Here is a 20,335-nt window from a genome sequence, read left to right as displayed (position 1 = left end):
TAGAGCAATATGATTCTGGTTTAATGATAAACCGAAAATCATATCGATCCAACATTCTTTCTTTTATCAACTACTAAAATAGATCCCCTAATACATTCTAAACAAGAGCAACTTAATGCTTACAAAGATAATCAAGGGCATACCACCTTACCACATAGATTAAAGTTACATGTTTTACAACTAGAATGAGTCTCAACTTTTCAGTTTTGCCCTCGTTTAGGTATAAGTAGACTTTTCAGTTTTGAAAGCTAAGTGTTGAAGTATGAAAAATATGCAAGTAACAGTTTAGATTCTGTTTCAGTTCACCTAGTTACAAGTTTTCAGTTTGAAAGAGATACACATGATAGTTCAAAGTTTTCATTTTTATTCAGCTAGTTAACAAGTAGTGGCATTCAAATATACCCAGAGCTCCCAATGTTGAAACTTAGGCTCTGATACCAAATGTAATGCCCCGCCAAGGGATCTAAAGAATTAACCTAGAATTTCACTAAGTTTGGTAGCATTTTTTTTTTTTCTAACATGAAAGTAAATACCACATATAACTTATGCACAATAATGGAAGCAATAGCAAAATCCATCTGAAAGTGAACATAACATACCTAACAGATTACATTCTTTAAAGATCCCTTAACGCTGAATTACATCTGAAACATTTAACATACATGAATCCATCTAGTACAACATCCACATGAAATAATAATGATAAGTCCAATGTTTATACATTACATTTCCAAATGCTCAATCATCCACTGTACATGTCACAGGGTATGAAAAGCTCAAAATAATATACATAGGTAGAATAATGGTACATCATCCTATTCTAATCCATGATACATCAAAGTAAAGATAATCACATGATACATCATCATAGAAGACATATACATCCATCATAAAGATCAAACATAATAAACTAAGTGCACAGTTCCTCCCAACTATTAATAGCATCATTAGACCATCATGGGCCCTAGCCAACCCTCCGTGCATAACATTCCAAATCACCGAAGAGATCATTGGTATTAACATAGTAGGAATGTCACTCCTATCATATATTACACCATATGAAGAAAGTAGTCTAACATGCAAATAAAAGAATAAGATAACATCATCTAACATATGCTAATCATCAAAGAAAGGATACATATCCACCATCATGAAGGACACATCAGCCATGATGTCTCAATGAATCTCAAATGATAAGAGTGGAAAAACACTACCACCCGACCATGTGGTACCTAAGTGGTCCACTCCCACTGTGTTGAGGAGATAATCTCAAGTCCTAAACAGGCTATCCAAAACACATAACATAAATCTATGCAAGTCCAGGAATCCTAAAAGTATACTAACTCAAAGGTTCCAAGCACAAAAAACCGACATCTAATTCCCAGAGGCACACAATGACATGTAGGAACCTACTATGCAAGCAGGAAAGTGTCATCGCATTTATCACGTACAAGTTACCCTAGCAGTTAGCTAAACTCCACGGGTCCATACTGATCTCATGCGGCCACTAGTATCCTCTCATACTGACAAGGCATACTATGGAATGCAAGGTCACAACCATGCGTTCTCACTACTCCCATCCTAGCCTATACAAACACTCAAGGCATGGGCGAGAACCAAAACTCTTATCTTTTTAGGTTCATTCAGTTAGTATTAGGTGTGAATGTTATCACTTATTAATCCAACTTACAATGAGTTACCCTGGCAGCCTCTTAGGGCCCCAGCCCCCATTGCAAGCCACTTCCCGACACTACATGCAGATATCCTGCCCTAAGCTCATGGAATCATAAATCTCAAAATCAGAAAAGATAATCCATAATAAAATCATCAAATATGCACAAAAGCATCAAATCTCCATGAGCAAGCATCCATAGAAAATCATGACCACAACAGCTCTCTATTGGCAACTGAAGTATCACTGATAATCAAAAGTACCCAATGGTTCTCAATAACCAAAATATATCTCAATCATACTGATCGAAGACTCCAAAAATGGTTGAGTCAAACATGTCACAACATGATATCATCAAGAATAAATCCACATTATAGTCCCATCATGGCGACTAGAAAATAACCAAGGATAATTGATCGATGACCAAAAATGGTTAAGTCAAGTGTCTAATACATAAGAATCTTAACTATAACAATAAGTAATTACAACCAATACATAGAACATTCCATCACATAACCATGGTTGGGTTTATAAAGATCGATATTAAAACATCATCATAACATCACAATCACATAACCCCCAAGCCTCTGGTAGACGTCCTATAACTGGTCAACACTAGTCAACCCAAAACTCAAAACAATAGCATAAAGAATACACAATGCAAACACATGTTTTGGTTTTGCTAAGTCCAAAAACTTGAATTTAAATGTAAAAGTCTCAGTTTACATTTTCCAATTTAAATATCAAGTGGAGAAATTTCACGTTTTACCTAACCCATGTAATGTCTTGATAGATAAAAGTTTCTCCCCAAAAACCATTAGACTCAATTTTCTAAATTTTCTAAATGTCCTTTATATACATATTTTGATGATAATGACCCCCATCATTTTCCAAATAATAATTGAAATTTCTTTTCATATTCATCTTTCCAAATTAAGAGCTTATATTGAACCTATATTGCTCAACAATATAAAATAACTTGTTATTAAAGAATTATTCTTTAAAATTCCAATCATATTTTAATATATTAATTATTTATTATTAATAATGTATATATACTTATACATACATACATACATACATACATACATACATACATACATACATATATATATATATAATTATTAACTTACAAAACGATTTACATAAAAATCAAATCAATAAAACATTTTATTTGACAACACACGGTGAGTTTAATAACCGCCGATACAACATTATTTATATATATAACCTGCAGATCCAAAGAATTAACCTAGAATTTCACTAAGTTTGGTAGCATTTTTTTTTTCTAACATGAAAGTAACTACCACATATAACTTATGCATAATAACGGAAGCAATAGCAAAATCCATTTGAAAGCGAACATAACATAATTAGCAGATTACATTCTTTAAAGATCCCTTAACGTTGAATTACATCTAAAACACTTAACATACATGAATCCATCTAGTACAACATCCACATGAATCATGATACATCATCATAGAAGACATATACATCCATCATAAAGATCAAATATAATAAGCTAAGTGCACGGTTCCTCCCAACTGTTAATAGCATCATTAGACCATCGTGGGCCCTAGCCATCCCTCCGTGCCTAACATTCCAAATTATCAAAGAGATCATTGGTATTCACATAGTAGGAATGTCACTACTATCATATATTACACCATATGCAGAAAGTAATCTAACATGCAAATAAAAGCATAAGATAACATCATCTAACATATGCTAATCATCAAAGAAAGGATACATATCCACCATCACGAAGGACGCATTAGTCACGATGTCTCAATGAATCTCAAATGATAAGAGTGGAAAAACACTACCACACGACCGTGTGGTACCTAACTGGTCCACTCCCACCATGCTGAGGAGATAATCTCAAGTCCCAAACAGATTATCCAAAACACATAGCATAAATCTCTATAAGTCCAGGAATCCTAAAAGTATACTAACTCAAAGGTTCCAAACACAAAAATGACATCTAATTCCCAGAGGCACACAATGACATGTAGGAACCTACTATGCAAGTGGGAAAGTGTCATTGCATTTATCACATACAAGTTACCCTGGCAATTAGCTAAACTCCACGGGTCCATACTGATCTCATGTGGCCACTAGTATCCTCTCATACTGACAAGGCATACTATGGAATGCAAAGTCACAACCATGCATTCTCACTACTCCCATCCTAGCCTATACAAGCACTCAAGGCATGGGCGAGAACCAAAGCTCTTATCTTTTTAGGTTTATTCAGTTAGTATTAGGTGTGAATGTTATCACTTATTAATCCAACTTACAATGAGTTACCCTGGCAGCCTCTTAGGGCCCCGGCCCCCATTGCAAGCCACTTCCCGACACTACATGCAGATATCCTACCCTAAGCTCATGGAATCATAAATCTCAAAATCAGAAAAGATAATCCATAATAAAATCATCAAATATGCACAAAAGCATCAAATCTCCATGAGCAAGCATCCATAGAAAATCATGACCACAACAGCTCTCTATTGGCAACTGAAGTATCACTGATAATCAAAAGTATCCAATGGTTCTCAATAACCAAAATATATCTCAATCATATTGATCAAAGACTCCAAAAATGGTTGAGTCAAACATGTCACAACATGACATCATCAAGAATAAATCCACATTACAGTCCCATCATGGCGACTAGAAAATAACCAAGAATAACTGATCGATGACCAAAAATGGTTAAGTCAAGTGTCTCATACATAAGAATCTTAAATATAACAATCAGTAATTACAACCAATACATAGAACATTCCATCACATAACCATGGTTGGGTTTATAAAGATCAAGATTAAAACATCATCATAACATCACAATCACATAACCCCCAAGCCTCTGGTAGACGTCCTATAACTGGTCAACACTAGTCAACCCAAAACCCAAAACAATAGCATAAAGAATACACAATGCAAACACATGTTTTGATTTTGCTAAGTTCACAAACTTGAATTTAAATGTAAAAGTCTCAGTTTACGTTTTCCAATTTAAATATCAAGTGGAGAAATTTCACGTTTTACCTAACCCATGTAATGTCTTGATAGATTAAAATTTCTCCCCAAAAACCATTAGACTCAATTTTCTAAATGTTCTAAATGTCCTTTATATACATATTTTGATGATAATGACCCCCATCATTTTCCAAATAATAATTGAAAATTCTTTTCATATTCATCTTTCCAAATTAAGAGCTTATATTGAACCTATATTGCTCAACAATATAAAATAACTTGTTATTAAAGAATTACTCTTTAAAATTCCAATCATATTTTAATATATTAATTATTTATTATTAATAATGTATATATACTTATACATACATACATACATACATACATACATACATACATACATACATATATATATATACGTATATAATTATTAACTTACAAAACGATTTACATAAAAATCGAATCAGTAAAACATTTTATTTGACAACACATGACGAGTTTAATAATCGTCGATACAACATTATTTATATATATAACCTACGGATCACAAGGTATACTGCGGTCACAGGTACACTGTAGACCACAGGTAATCTGCGGTACCGCAGTCCACATTAACGTGACCGTCGACGGGGGTGGGAAACACGTCCCCTCCGCCCATTCAAATTTATAATTATATTGCGTTTTATTAAAATGCATTCCTCCAATGTAAATCGCGATGCGTCATTCGCTCGCTGCGAAATATATGTCATTCGACTTTTTAATGAAATATATATATGTATATATACATATGTATGTATATGTATATATATGTATATGTATATATATGTATATATACATATATACATATATATATGTATATATGTATATATATACATATACATATATATACATATACATACATATGTATATATACATATATATACTTTTATATATATATATATATATATATATATATATATATATGTATATATACATATGTATATATATATATATATGTATATATACATATGTATGTATATATATGTGTGTGTGTGTATATATATATATATACAAAGTTTAATCAAATACCATAGCATATAGACATATATATATGTATGTATGTATGTATGTATGTATTCAAATTTGGAAATATAAACATATATAAATTTCAGTTCTCAGAATTTTCCTATAAGTCTTGATCTCAAAATTTTTCCAATAATTACTCTAATGGGTTTGACTATGAAACTAAACCCTAGCCCCGTGTTTTTTTTTCAGATCTATGCATATAAAATTCTCAAATAAATTAATTAACCATATTGAGAATGCATACAATAAAAATATGAAATTCCTCAGAAGACATATGGACGACACGAAGAAGACAGGGAATGCAAGATGCAGAAATAGCATAAGTAAAATCACAAGAATCTACCCAGATTCTGATGCTAATTCGCTCTTCCTCAAAAATCCGCAGAGCAAGCTCCCTTTTTCAGAGTTCTCGAATCCTCTAATGCTCCAATTGCACTACAAATGTTGTGTCTAAGCTTCTAGGAATGCTTGAATATAAAGAGCTCTCAAGAAACATCTAGAATTCTTCTAGAAATAGCTAGAAGGTGTCACCAACTAAGCATGTGTCTTTACCAACTTTCTAGATGAGTCATAGGGTTGTAGACACCATGTGCTTAATTGATGCACTAACCCCCATGTTGTTGACATATAAGAAATGAAAATGTGCGTTAATTCCCATGCAAGCTTATAACTCCAATTTACTTTTTTATATAATTTCTATTTAAATATTTATAACTTTCATTTTAATTTTTATAACTTTTATTATTATTATTTATTTATTACTTTATTATTATTTTATTATTATTATTAATTTTAATTTCTAATTTTCTTTTATTTAATTCTTTTTCCTCAATTAATTCACATTTAATTAATTATAATCAAAATATCAAAACCCATGATATTTTATATTAATTTTCTCAAATAATTAATTAATTAATTAAATCTATTTATTAAGACTTAATTAATAGAACATTCACCATAGACCTCCAAGATAAAATATGAAAACCCATCATAGAGCAATTCACACAAAATCAGTCTAAAGGGTTAAAAATCATGAATTATGTCATCTGACACATTCGGTGGGTAAAATATCCAAATACTTGTCCTACCTCATTAGGACAAATGGTTTAAGGGTTTGGAATTTGGACTTGAGAATTTATCTCCCTTCTCTTATCATTGAGATAGTATAATAGGGTACACTCATCCTGGCAATTCAGGGAAGTCGATACCCGGTACTTGCAACCTGCAGAAAAACCATGCATGTACATACAATATATATAATGCTAAGCTAAACAGACAATGGCAGGAAGTGGTGCATCGTGTAGATCCCGACTAAGCAGGTGACTACGACTCCCTTCCTTAACCACATCAAAAACGCCATACAATAAGAAAAACACGCACACCACACACATGCAAGTATGGGATAAGTATCCATAATAAAACACATGAGATAGTAAACCATCTAACTAATCATCAACAATAATTAAAAGCAATGTAATGATCATCATGCATACATGAAAAGTAAAGTCTAAATGATCTCATCATATAACCACTGAATCCATAACATAATGTCTGATAGTCTGAAACCACTAATCCATCAACATAAAACTAGTCTATCATAATCTGATAATAATAGCAACAATATGTCCATAAAGATGTGAATGAGGGTAGGCACTACATCCACCCCCCCTTGGGTTAGGCTTACTCCTGGAAGCCTACAAACAGGTAGGGATATAACTCTCGTAATCTAGTTGCATCCTCCCAAGTAGCTGAAGAATCATCAGGAGGGTCCCGTTGGACCCTTACCTGCTCGATGGTTCGACCCCTGAGGGTCAACTTCCACTGCTCTAGAATACGAACCGGCTCCAAAGCCAGCTACCCGTCCTCTACCTGCAACGCATTCCAATCGAGAACATGTACAATATCAAGAATATACTACCGAAGCACTGAAACATGAAAAACATCATGAATGTGAGCTAGGCTGGGCAGTAGAGCAAGGCGGTAAGCAACCGAGCCAATCCTCTCTAGAATCTCGAATGGTCCCACAAAGCGAGGTGCTAGCTTAGAACCCTTTCCGTATCGGATCAGACTCTTTCGCGGACGCACTCTCAAGAAAACCTTATCACCCACAGCAAACTGCTTATCAGTCCTATGAGCATCAGCATACTTCTTCTGTCTATCCTGTGCCGTAGTCAAGTGCTCACGGATATACACTACCTGTTGCTCCATATCATGAAGCATCTAAGGATCCAACAGGATGCGATCCTCAAGACTGTCCCAAATCAATGGTGTACGACAAGGACGTCCATATAATGCCTGAAATGGTGCCATGCCAATAGAACTATGATACCCGTTGTTGTAAGCAAACTCCACTAGGTAGAGATAGTCCTCCCAATGCGTCTACCTATCCATCACATACATCCATAACATATCCTCCAAAACCTGATTCACCCTCTTTGTCTAACCATCAGTCTCTGGATGATATGTCGAACTGAAGTTTAATTGCGCTCCAAGCTCATGTTGCAACGATGTCCAGAATGTAGATGTGAATATAGGATCCCTGTCAGAAATGATCTTTCTAGGAATACCATGTAATCTCACAATGTCATGCATGAAGACATTAGCTACAGAAGTTGCTATGTAGGAAGACCTGATCGGTGAGAAATGCACCACCTTGGTCAACCGATCAACGGTGACCATGATAGCATCATGACATTTGAACAGACATAGGTAATCCTACTATGAAGTCCATGGAGATGATATCCCATTTCCAAGAAGGAATGAGATTAGGCTACAAAAGTCCAACCGGGTGCTGATGTTCTACCTTAACTCTTTGACACTCAAGGCACCTAGCCACAAAATCAGCAATGTCTCGCTTCATCCCAGACAAAAAGAACAAACATCTCAAATCAGCGTGCATCTTCTTGACACCTGGATGTGCTGAGTAAGGTGTATGATGGGCTTCTGCTAGAATCAAGGTGCGAAGCTCATCCAAAAATGGCACATAAATCCTCCCCAAATGTCTTAAAAGACCATCTGATTCTCGAACGTAACCTGCAAACCTACCTTCCAAAGGTCTTCCTGAATCAATCTCTCTGCACACTTCCTGATACCAAGAATCCATAGGAAGTGCCTGAAGAATCTGACTCCTCAAATCCACACTAAGAGTCATAGATGATACCACATGTCTCCTGCGACTCAAAGCATCTACCACCACATTCTCCTTACCCTAAATGTACTTAACCTCAAAATCATACTCGCATAAAAACTCCATCCATCGCCTCTGGCGAGCATTCAAATTAGGCTGAGTAAAAATGTACTGAAGACTACGATGATCACTGTGTAGCTCAAATCTGTGCCCCAACAAAAAATGTCTCCATCTTGTCAAAGCATGAACTACTGATGCTAACTCAAGATCATGTGTAGGGTAATTTAACTCATGATCCTTGAGCTTGCATGATTCATACGCAATCACCTGTCCATTCTGCATCAACACAGCCCCAATCCCTTCAAGAGAAGCATTTGTACACACCATGAAATCACCTTCCAAATCAAGTACGGCTAAAATCGATGCACTGGTCAAAAGCTCCTTGAGCTTCTAGAAAGCTTCCTCACATTTCTCCGTCCACACGAACTTCTTTCCTTTCCTCTGAAGAGAAGTGATAGGATGTGCTATCCTAGAGAAGTTCTGGACAAATCTGTGATAATAACCAACTAAACCCATGAAACTATGGATCTCTGACACATTAGTCGGTGTAGGCCAATCTATTATCGCCTGAATCTTTGCAGGATCCACTGAAATACCATCACCTAAAATGACATGCCCTAAATACTGAATCTCTGATTTGAAGAATTCACACTTAGCTGCATTAGCATAAAGCTAATTGTCTCTCAAACACTGCAATACCAACTGCAGGTGTTCCTCATGCTCCTTCTAAGTTTTAGAATATATCAATATGTCATCAAGAAACACAAGTACAAACCTGTTCAGATAAGATTAGAACACACCATTCATCAAACTCATGAAAACCGATGGAGCATTAGTCAACCCAAAAAGTACCACTGTGAACTCATAATGCCCATAGCGAGTTCGAAAAGCGGTCTTGTGAATATCAACCTCCTTGATAAGAAGCTGGTGGTATCCTGACTTAAGGTCAATCTTGGAGAATACTGTAGCTCCCTTGATCTGATCAAATAAGTCATCAATCTTAGGCAGAGGATACCTGTTCTTAATAGTCACCTTATTCAATTGTTTGTAGTCAATACAAAAGCACAAAGAACCATCTTTCTTCTTCACAAAGAGCACTGGAGCTCCCCGTGGTGATACGCTAGGTCGAATGCTCCCTTTGGCCAAAAGTTCCTCAAGCTGAAGACGTAGCTCACCCAATTCCTGTGTAGTCATGCGATAAGGAGCTTTAGAGATAGGCTCCGCTCCAGGAATCAGATCAATACTAAAGTCAATGTCCCTCTTTGGAGGCATGCCCGAAATCTCACTTGAAAAAACATCTGCGTACTCCTGCAAAATCGGGTGATCTAAAGTCTTCCTTACAGGGTCTTCCTCATCAAGATCATTTACCATAACAACAAATATCTGACATCCCTTACGAAAACATCGCTTCAATTGCATAGCAGAAATCATCCACAGAGATATAGGCTTTGGTATCCCAACTATTTTCACATCATTCCCTTGGTCATCTTGGCACATAATAATCTTCTTCCTGCAATCTATACTGGCTCTATGAGATCCAAGCCAGTCCATGCCTAAAACCACATCATAGGAACCAAGGGGTATGACTCGAAGATCCACTGTAGTATCAAAGCTTCCTAAGCTAAGCCCACACTTATGAACTACAGAGTCTATGGAGACCTTAATACCTGAGGCTAGTTCCACTTGCCAACCATGATCTTGCTTCACCGCATCCAGCTTACACTTAGAAACTATAAAAGGTGAAATAAATGAATCTGTAGCTCCTGAATCAAACAATACTGAAAGAGATATACCTCTAATAGCACCTGTGGTCTCAACCACTGTTCCCTAATGATCTGCCTGACGCTGATCAACTGCTGCAAAAACTCTATGAGCTCTACCTGCATCACCCACTGTAGGCCTAGGTCCTAAAAACTGAGGTGCTGGCTATGGACACTGAGATGCATAATGTCCAATCTGACCACATGAAAAACATTCTGTATTTCTACCAGCTCCTCTACCCATACGTGGTACATTTGATTGCTGACGATTGTTCCTGCTAACAAAAGACTGGCTACTCTGAGCTAGCTGATTGGGTTGATTTTGTTTATTGCATTGAGCATTGCAATTGTTCTTGGAATTAGAACCTTTGCCACCACCTTGAGCCTGAGAATACGATCCCTTCTGTTGCTACGTCTGCTGAGACTACTGTTGATACTGTTTCCCCTTAGAGAAAGGAAACCTCTTGTTACCACCTGAATTGTAGTTGCCTTTAGATCCTGATGCTGTTGGCGCTCCTACAAAACCACCTCGACCAAGGTTGACACTTTGCTCAACAAGGATTGCTCGATGTACCACGTCTTTGAGGGTTTTTGGCTCAAATACCTTGACACCCCCAATAATATGGTTGTTCAAACCCCTAATAAAATGTTGTGTCAACCGAGCTGAATTTTCATTGAACCCTGAAAAAGACATGAGCTCATAAAACTTACGCTCATTAACAAAGTGTACTGTCTGAGGTTATGAAATTCATCTGCCCTTTGCCATTTCCATTCCTCTGGTAGGAATCGTTCACGGAAACTCTCTAGATATAGTTGCCATGTGACACTGCTCATATCGATCCCCAGCTTCTTCTCCTCAATCGTCCACCAAGTGGCCCCAAAATTCTCTAAATTAGTGATCGCAAATCTTGCCTTAACATTGTTGTCGAACTCCTGCATGGCAAAAATCCTATCGAGGGAAATAAGCCACTGCTCGGCCACATAACTAGAACCTTGCCCATTGAAAGGCTTAACCTTGGTTCTTGAAAGATCCTTCATCTGAGTGGACACAATGGACCCCTAACGATCCTTCCGAGGACTTCTAGATCTGGGTCTATGCTCTTGTTCTATCTGGTGCACTTTGGGCTACTCTTGAACAGGAGGTAGACGATCTAGAATAATCTGCATCATCTATCTCAAACCAACCTCTTCAGACTCAGCTTGGTCCTCTCTACGACTCTCTTCCTGTTGCCTACTAGAGTGCTCTTCCCCGCTCTCTACATGAGCCGATCCCTCATGGGCAGACTCATGGACACTAATAGTTCTGCCATGACCACGACCTCTAACAGAAGACCTAGTCCCAGATACCATCCTACAACAGTACAAGGTACTAAGTTCAGTTCCATGTTTAAGTAGAATTTCCAGTTTTGAAACTAAGTATGAAAAATATACAAGTAACAACTCAGATTCTGTTTCAATTTACCTAGTTTCAGGTTTGAAAAGATACACTTATTAGATCAAAGTTTCTAATTGTTCCAAAATATCCAGAGCTCCCAATGTAGAAACTCGGGCTCTGATACCAAATGTAATGCCCTGCCAAGGGATCCAAAGAATTAACCTAGAATTTCACTAAGTTTGGTAGCATTTTTTTTTTCTAACATGAAAGTAAATACCACATATAACTTATGCACAATAACGGAAGCAATAGCAAAATCCATCTGAAAGTGAACATAACATACTTAACATATTACATTCTTTAAAGATCCCTTAACGTTGAATTACATCTAAAACACTTAACATACATGAATCCATCTAGTAAAACATCCACATGAATCATGATACATCATCATAGAAGACATATACATCCATCATAAAGATCAAACATAATAAACTAAGTGCACGGTTCCTCCCAACTGTTAATAGCATCATTAGACCATCATGGGCCCTATCCATCCCTCCGTGCGTAACATTCCAAATTACCGAAGAGATCATCGCTATTAACATAGTAGGAATGTCACTCCTATCATATATTACACCATATGCAGAAAGTAATCTAACATGCAAATAAAAACATAAGATAACATCATCTAACATATGCTAATCATCAATGAAAGGATACATATCCACCATCACGAAGGACGCATCAGTCACGATGTCTCAATGAATCTCAAATGATAAGAGTGAAAAAACACTACCACCCGACCGCGTGGTACCTAAGTGGTCCACTCCCACCGTGCTGAGGAGATAATCTCAAGTCCCAAATAGACTATCCAAAACACATAGCATAAATCTCTATAAGTCCAGGAATCCTAAAAGTATACTAACTCAAAGGTTCCAAACACAAAAATGACATCTAATTCCCAGAGGCACACAATGACATGTAGGAACCTACTATGCAAGCGGAAAAGTGTCATCACATTTATCATGTACAAGTTACCTTGGCAATTAGCTAAACTCCACGAGTCCATACTGATCTCATGCGGCCACTAGTATCCTCTCATACTGACAAGGCATACTATGGAATGCAAGGTCGCAACCATGCATTCTCACTACTTCGATGCTAGCCTGTACAAGCACTCAAGGCATGGGTGAGAACCAAAACTCTTATCTTTTTAGGTTCATTCAGTTAGTATTAGGTGTGAATGTTATCACTTATTAATCCAACTTACAATGAGTTACCCTGGCAGCCTCTTAGGGCCCCGACCCCCATTGCAAGCCACTTCCCGACACTACATGCAGATATCCTACCCTAAGCTCATGGAATCATAAACCTCAAAATCAGAAAAGATAATCCATAATAAAATCATCAAATATGCACAAAAGCATCACATCTCCATGAGCAAGCATCCATAGAAAATCATGACCACAACAGCTCTCTATTGGCAACTGAAGTATCACTAATAATCAAAAGTATCCAATGGTTCTCAATAACTAAAATATATCTCAATCATACTGATCGAAGACTCCAAAAATGGTTGAGTCAAACATGTCACAACATGACATCATCAAAAATAAATCCACATTACAGTCCCATCATGGCGACTAGAAAATAACCAAGGATAATTGATCGATGACCAAAAATGGTTAAGTCAAGTGTCTCGTACATAAGAATCTTAACTATAACAATCAGTAATTACAACCAATACATAGAACATTCCATCACATAACCATGGTTGGGTTTATAAAGATCGAGATTAAAACATCATCATAACATCACAATCACATAACCCCCAAGCCTCTGGTAGACGTCCTATAATTGGTCAACACTAGTCAACCCAAAACCCAAAACTATAGCATAAAGAATACACAATGCAAACACATGTTTTAGTTTTGCTAAGTTCACAAACTTGAATTTAAATGTAAAAGTCTCAGTTTACATTTTCCAATTTAAATATCAAGTGGAGAAATTTCACGTTTTACCTAACCCATGTAATGTCTTGATAGATAAAAGTTTCTCCCCAAAAACCATTAGACTCAATTTTCTAACTGTTCTAAATGTCCTTTATATACATATTTTGATGATAATGATCCCCATCATTTTTCAAATAATAATTGAAAATTCTTTTCATATTCATCTTTCCAAATTAAGAGCTTATATTGAACCTATATTACTCAACAATATAAAATAACTTGTTATTAAAGAATTACTCTTTAAAATTCCAATCATATTTTAATATATTAATTATTTATTATTAATTATGTATATATACTTATACATACATATATATATATATATATATAATTATTAACTTACAAAATGATTTACATAAAAATCGAATCAGTAGAACATTTTATTTGACAACACATGGCGAGTTTAATAACTGCCGATACAACATTATTTATATATATAACTTGCGGATCGCAGGGTATACTGCGATCGCAGGTACACTGCAGACTGCAGGTACTTTGCGGTACTGCAGTTCGCATTGACGTGGCTGTCGACGGGGGTGGGAAACATGTCCCCTCCGCCCATTCAAATTTATAATTATATTGCGTTTTATTAAAACGCATTCCTCCAATGTAAATCGCGATGCGTCATTCGCTCGCTATGGAATATATGTCATTCGACTTTTTAATGAAATATATATATGTATATATAAAAAAAAGTATATATATATATATATATATATATATATATATATAATTATATGTATTCAAATTTGGAAATATAAACATATATAAATTTCAATTCTCAGAATTTTCCTATAAGTCTTGATCTCAAAATTTTTCCAATAATTACTCTAATGGGTTTGACTATGAATCTAAACCCTAGCCCCATGGTTTTTTTCAGATCTATGCATATAAAATTCTCAAATAAATTAATTACCCATATTGAGAATGCATACAATAAAAATATGAAATTCCTCAGAAGACATATGGAAGACACGAAGAAGACAGGGAATGCAAGATGCAGAAATAGCATAAGTAAAATAACAAGAATCTACTCGGATTCTGATGCTAATTCGCTCTTCCTCAGAAAATCCGCAAAGCAAGCTCCCTTCTTCAGAGTTCTCGAATCCTCCAATGCTCCAATTGCACTCCAAACGCTGTGTCTAAGCTTCTAGGAATGCCTGAGTATAAAGAGCTCTCAGGAAACATCTAGAATACTTCTAGAGACAGCTAGAAGGTGTCACCAACTAAACATGTGTCTTTACCAACCTTCTAGATGAGTCATAGGGTTGTAGACACCATGTGCTTAATTGATGCACTAACCCTCGTGTTGTTGACATATAAGAAATGAAAAGGTGCGTTAATTCCCATGCAAGCTTATAACTCCAATTTACTTTTTTATATAATTTGTATTTAAATATTTATAACTTTCATTTTAATTTTTATAACTTTTATTATTATTATTTATTTATTACTTTATTATTATTTTATTATTATTATTAATTTTAATTTCTAATTTTCTTTTATTTAATTCTTTTTCCTCAATTAATTCACATTTAATTAATTATAATCAAAATATCAAAACCCATGATATTTTATATTAATTTTCTCAAATAAATAAATAATTAATTAAATCTATTTATTAAGACTTAATTAATAGAACATTCACCATAGACCTCCAAGATAAAATATGAAAACCCGTCATAGAGCAATTCACACAAAATCAATCTAAAGGGTTAAAAATCACGAATTATGTCATCCGACACATTCGGTGGGTAAAATATCCAGATACTTGTCCTACCTCATTAAGACAAATGGTTTAAGGGTTTGGAATTTGGACTTGAGAATTTATCTCCCTTCTCTTATCATTGAGATAGTATAATAGGGTATGCTCATCCTGGCAATTCAGGGAAGTCGATACCCGGTACCTGCAACCTGTAGAAAAACCATGCATGTACATACAATATATATAATGCTAAGCTAAACAGACAATGGCAGGAAGTGGTGCATCGTGTAGATCCCGACTAAGCAGGTGACTACGACTCCCTTCCTTAACCACATCAGAAATGCCATACAGTAAGAAAAACACACACACCATACACATGCAAGTATGGGGTAAGTATCCATAATAAAACACATGAGATAGTAAACCATCTAACTAATCATCAACAATAACTAAAAGCAATGTAATGATCATCATGCATACATGAAAAGTAAAGTCTAAATGATCTCATCATATAACCACTGAATCCATAACATAATGTCTGATAGTCTGAAACCACTAATCCATCAACATAAAACTAGTCTATCATAATCTGATAATAATAGCAACAATATGTCCATAAAGATGTGAACGAGGGTAGGCACTACATGGAGGACAAATCATTAGACTAAATATGATTGGTTATGCAAGTGCTTCGACAAGTCAGTGAGTTGTTTGAAATAGAGTTTGAAGTGTTCGATTATTGAACATGCACAGTGGAAGCATTATCAAGGCATGTGAATCATTTGACTAAATTCCATCATGCATCATTGTAGAATCAGAAGCTCATTGTGGGATCATGAGCTCTAGCACTCGAATTATTTGAAAGAAATTCCCAAATGAAGAAGTTAATATTATGCTTCAAGTGTGATGGAGTATGTTTGTTTCACACCTAAAACACATGTTACAAAATAAATATTTTGTGTTTCAGAATTTAGCATGCCATAATAATGACAAATGTTGGTTGTGCTTGAACTTGGGGTCATGATTATTGTCACAGTTCAATGGGATTTTCTCTTGGTACAAGTCAACCATTGTAGTCACACACAATCAGACACTCCCTAGAAGTGTGTTTCCACCTTGGTGAAGAAGATCCAAATCACAAAATGTAAGAATAATTTCTAAGGAATTGGAACTATCTAGTCTTTAGTGTGAGGTTCTTGATGGACAGGGTACTACAACCAATACACAATCATGTTCAATTTTGATTACCAGAGAAATAGGCCATCTCTGTACATGGTGACTATCTCTCTACATGATGAATACAAAACAATACATTAGAACTAAGGTGATCCAGAATGGGAAGCAACCAAAACATTGGAGAACTAGCTATGAGATGTAAATCATTTAACAAAATGCCTCAAAGTGGATGCTAATAAAATGAAAGGAGGACGGTAATATGAGGCACGAGACCTGGCTTAAGTGGGTTAAAATAAGAACTATCAAGGATTTGACAAAGTGTCATAGACCAGAGATATTTGCATAATTTGTTGATTCAATGAAATGAGTGCCATTATAAAGTTGAGCTTAAATGCATTGAATGGTGAGGGATCAATATAGCGATATGGCTTGTATGTTGGAGGTGCCTGATTAAAGGAAAAATAATGTATCCAAGGAACCTTTTTGTGTTGCATTTAAATGAAAAGAGTCTTACACACTTTGGTGGGATTCAATTGCATTTGATTGACATTGATAGTCAAAGAAATATGGATGTCCTCGCAATATGTGAACTAAATCCAAAAATGCTTGCTAAGAATGAAATTTCATGTAATGGAATGATTACGATTTGTAGAGTTCAAGAAGATTAGAAATCTTAAGTATGAAGTCCATTTCTATCAATATTGCCAACCAATCTACACAACGCAAAATCTTACAATGCAGCTAAATTGTTTGATGTAATCTATTAAAACAATGTATCCTCACACAAGGGTAATATTAGCGAGATGCATCTACAAGGGTCTCTATGGAGGATATTATGAAGAGAAGGAAGAAGAGTTGGAACGAGCATGACAACAAATCAAAACTGACTTTCCTCAACCCTTGTTAGAATCTTCCTCTCGTGGTGTCAAATTAAAAGCAAACACAATGGTCATTTCACAATCAGATTTGGATGCAGTTGAAGGACGCCTTCTACTTGATGAATGATTTCTCTTGGTTTGAGTAAGGACATAGTTGCTATTTTTTCCAAATAAATTATTGGACTCTCTCTCTTCAAAGCATAGAAGTGTAAAATTGCTTATTGTAAGAGTGACTTAAGTCACTTATTGTAACCAAAGTTAGGATGTTGTGTTTTGACTCCTTAAGAGGTTGGAGTTGGTTGTCACTTGCATTCCAAATTCTTAAATTCTAACTGAGGTAGTTACAAACCTAAAAGGGCAGTTTCTAGGGAGTTATCTTATAAAGCTTATAAATAGAGGGCTCTGTCCAAGTAATATGGGACTTTTTGGATTTAAAAATAAGGGAACACTTATGTTGAAGTTTGATAACAAAGCAATTTTTGGAAAGTGCATACAATTCTTGCTCTTGTAATCAACAAATTTTATTTTGTTCTTGGTGCAAAGAAATAAAAGGAAGTGCATTTTGTGTTATATTTTTTTACAAAATTTGAACTATTTGGGTGTTGATTCTTGTTGTAATTAATATTTTCACGGTATGGTGTAAATGTTACTGAACCATCAAATCATCACCAAGCTAACACTAGCCTTCAAGCGCAGTTCTTGAATGTTCTTGTTAGCAACTAAAATTGATTTAGGAAGGCTTGGAAGTCGTTTGACGCATTCATCTTCAGTAGCTTTCTTTCTTTCAGAATTTGAATACATCTTTATTTGAAAATAAAAAATTGCATCTTACAAGGGAGCTACCCCTCTAAACACAGAGGAAGGCTGTATACCAAGGGCCTATCCAATTGTTGGAGAAATTGATTTGCCACATGTCTCATTTGGTCAAATCATGTTCTTTCCAAGTGACAAATTTGTTTACCAACATAATTGCTTTTCATATATTCTTGAATGATGTCTAATTTCCTTTGTATCATGAATTTATGTTTGGTGGACCCTGTTTTAGGGTTTCAAACCTTTGCACTTGCAATTTCTTTGAGCTAAGACCCTTGTTAGAAAAACATAAAATAAACTTTGTGCTTTCTATTTTATCTTCACTGGAATAGCCTTTTTAGTTTGATCTTGATTATTATTATGTGGAAAGTAAATCCTTTGTCTATGCATTTAAGAGTTCATCCACTTCTTAAACCTCTATTTGGTATAGAGCCTATAAAGTTCATACATTAGTGAGAATTATCCTGTGAGTGTTCATTTTAATATGCATTTATTATTTTAAATTTTTTTAGATAATGATAAAAAATTTAAAATTTAAAATAAATAATAGATATAGATAATAAAAATATTAAATAATAAATTATAAATGCAATAAAATTTATAATTTTCTCTGTTGGAGAGACCCAAAGATTGATGAAAATACTTATAATTTTTAAGTCAATACACTGAAATGAATTTTATATGTTGGAAAAGTTGTCACCTTTCTTCTCCATAACTTTCTTTTCTTGGTATGATTTTTCCTAATTTTAAAAAAATTGACAATTAATTTTGAAATTAAAATTTATTTCTCTCATTAGTCTTTCACAATAGATTTTTTTTTAAATGACAATTTTTAATATATATATATATATATTTTGAATTTCAATTTTGTGTAAAATATTATTTTAAATAAATTGAAAATCATTTATAATATTAAACAAAAATATGCAACTAATTTTTTATAATACAGCTTATAATTTTAAAGATTTAATTGGTGAATACAAGCATTAATATTTTAAATATTGTAAAACTAAAAAAGATTGAAAATTTTAAAAATATAGAATTAAAAAATTAACAATTAATTTTGAAATAAAAATTTAATTTTCTCATTAATCTTTCACAATAGATTTCTTTTAAATGATATTTTTTATTATAATAAATTAAATATAATTTTTTTGCTCTTTTTTAATTTAAAAAAAAATGTTATTCTGTATAAATTGAAAATCATTTATAATATTATACAAAAGCTTGCAACTAATTTTTTACGAAACAATTTGTAATTTTAAAGATTTAATTGGTGAATACCTATAGGCATTAATATTCTAAATATTGTAAAACTAAAAAGGTTGAAAATTCCGAAATAGAGAACAAACATAATTTGATTAACAAAATTCCATACGGACTGATTTGAGAAGCAATCGAGACGAAGCCTGGAAGCCGTTCGGGGTGTACGCTCAATCCTCCCCCTGTTCAAAATTATATTCCCAGGTATGCTGTTACACCCAGTGTTCGATATTCATATTTTTCAGGGATGTCTGTCAACATTCCTTTTCAATTTATTTTGTGCCATGATGCATACATTTTTTAACACAAAAGTCTGAATTCTCAAGGTTTCTACTTCGAAGTCGTTTAACTGTACATATTTAGACCTTTCTGAAACCCTATGTCCATATTACAATACAATACACTAAGAGTGAATGGAAAAACATGCCGTAGATTCCTACA

General features: G+C 34.6%; 1 protein-coding gene across 3 annotated transcripts in view; it reads left to right on the top strand.

Annotated features, from left to right (window-relative positions):
• Nucleotides 1–20,007: 20,007 nt before the first annotated feature.
• The window catches only part of BUG22 (cilia/flagella-associated protein), a 98,591-nt gene continuing 98,263 nt past the window's right edge, over nucleotides 20,008–20,335 (top strand). For all 3 annotated transcript variants that reach the window (XM_089804292.1, XM_089804294.1, XM_089804293.1), the window contains exon 1: nucleotides 20,008–20,098. The gene's annotated coding sequence lies outside the window, so the exon portion shown is untranslated. The remainder of the gene's footprint in view (nucleotides 20,099–20,335) is intronic.

Source organism: Cupressus sempervirens, chromosome 10, assembly GCF_028749045.1.
Source record: "Cupressus sempervirens isolate cs-2001-9-10 chromosome 10, ASM2874904v1, whole genome shotgun sequence".
In the NCBI taxonomy this organism is placed as follows: domain Eukaryota; kingdom Viridiplantae; phylum Streptophyta; class Pinopsida; order Cupressales; family Cupressaceae; genus Cupressus; species Cupressus sempervirens.
This window is presented reverse-complemented; position numbering and strand designations above follow the sequence as displayed.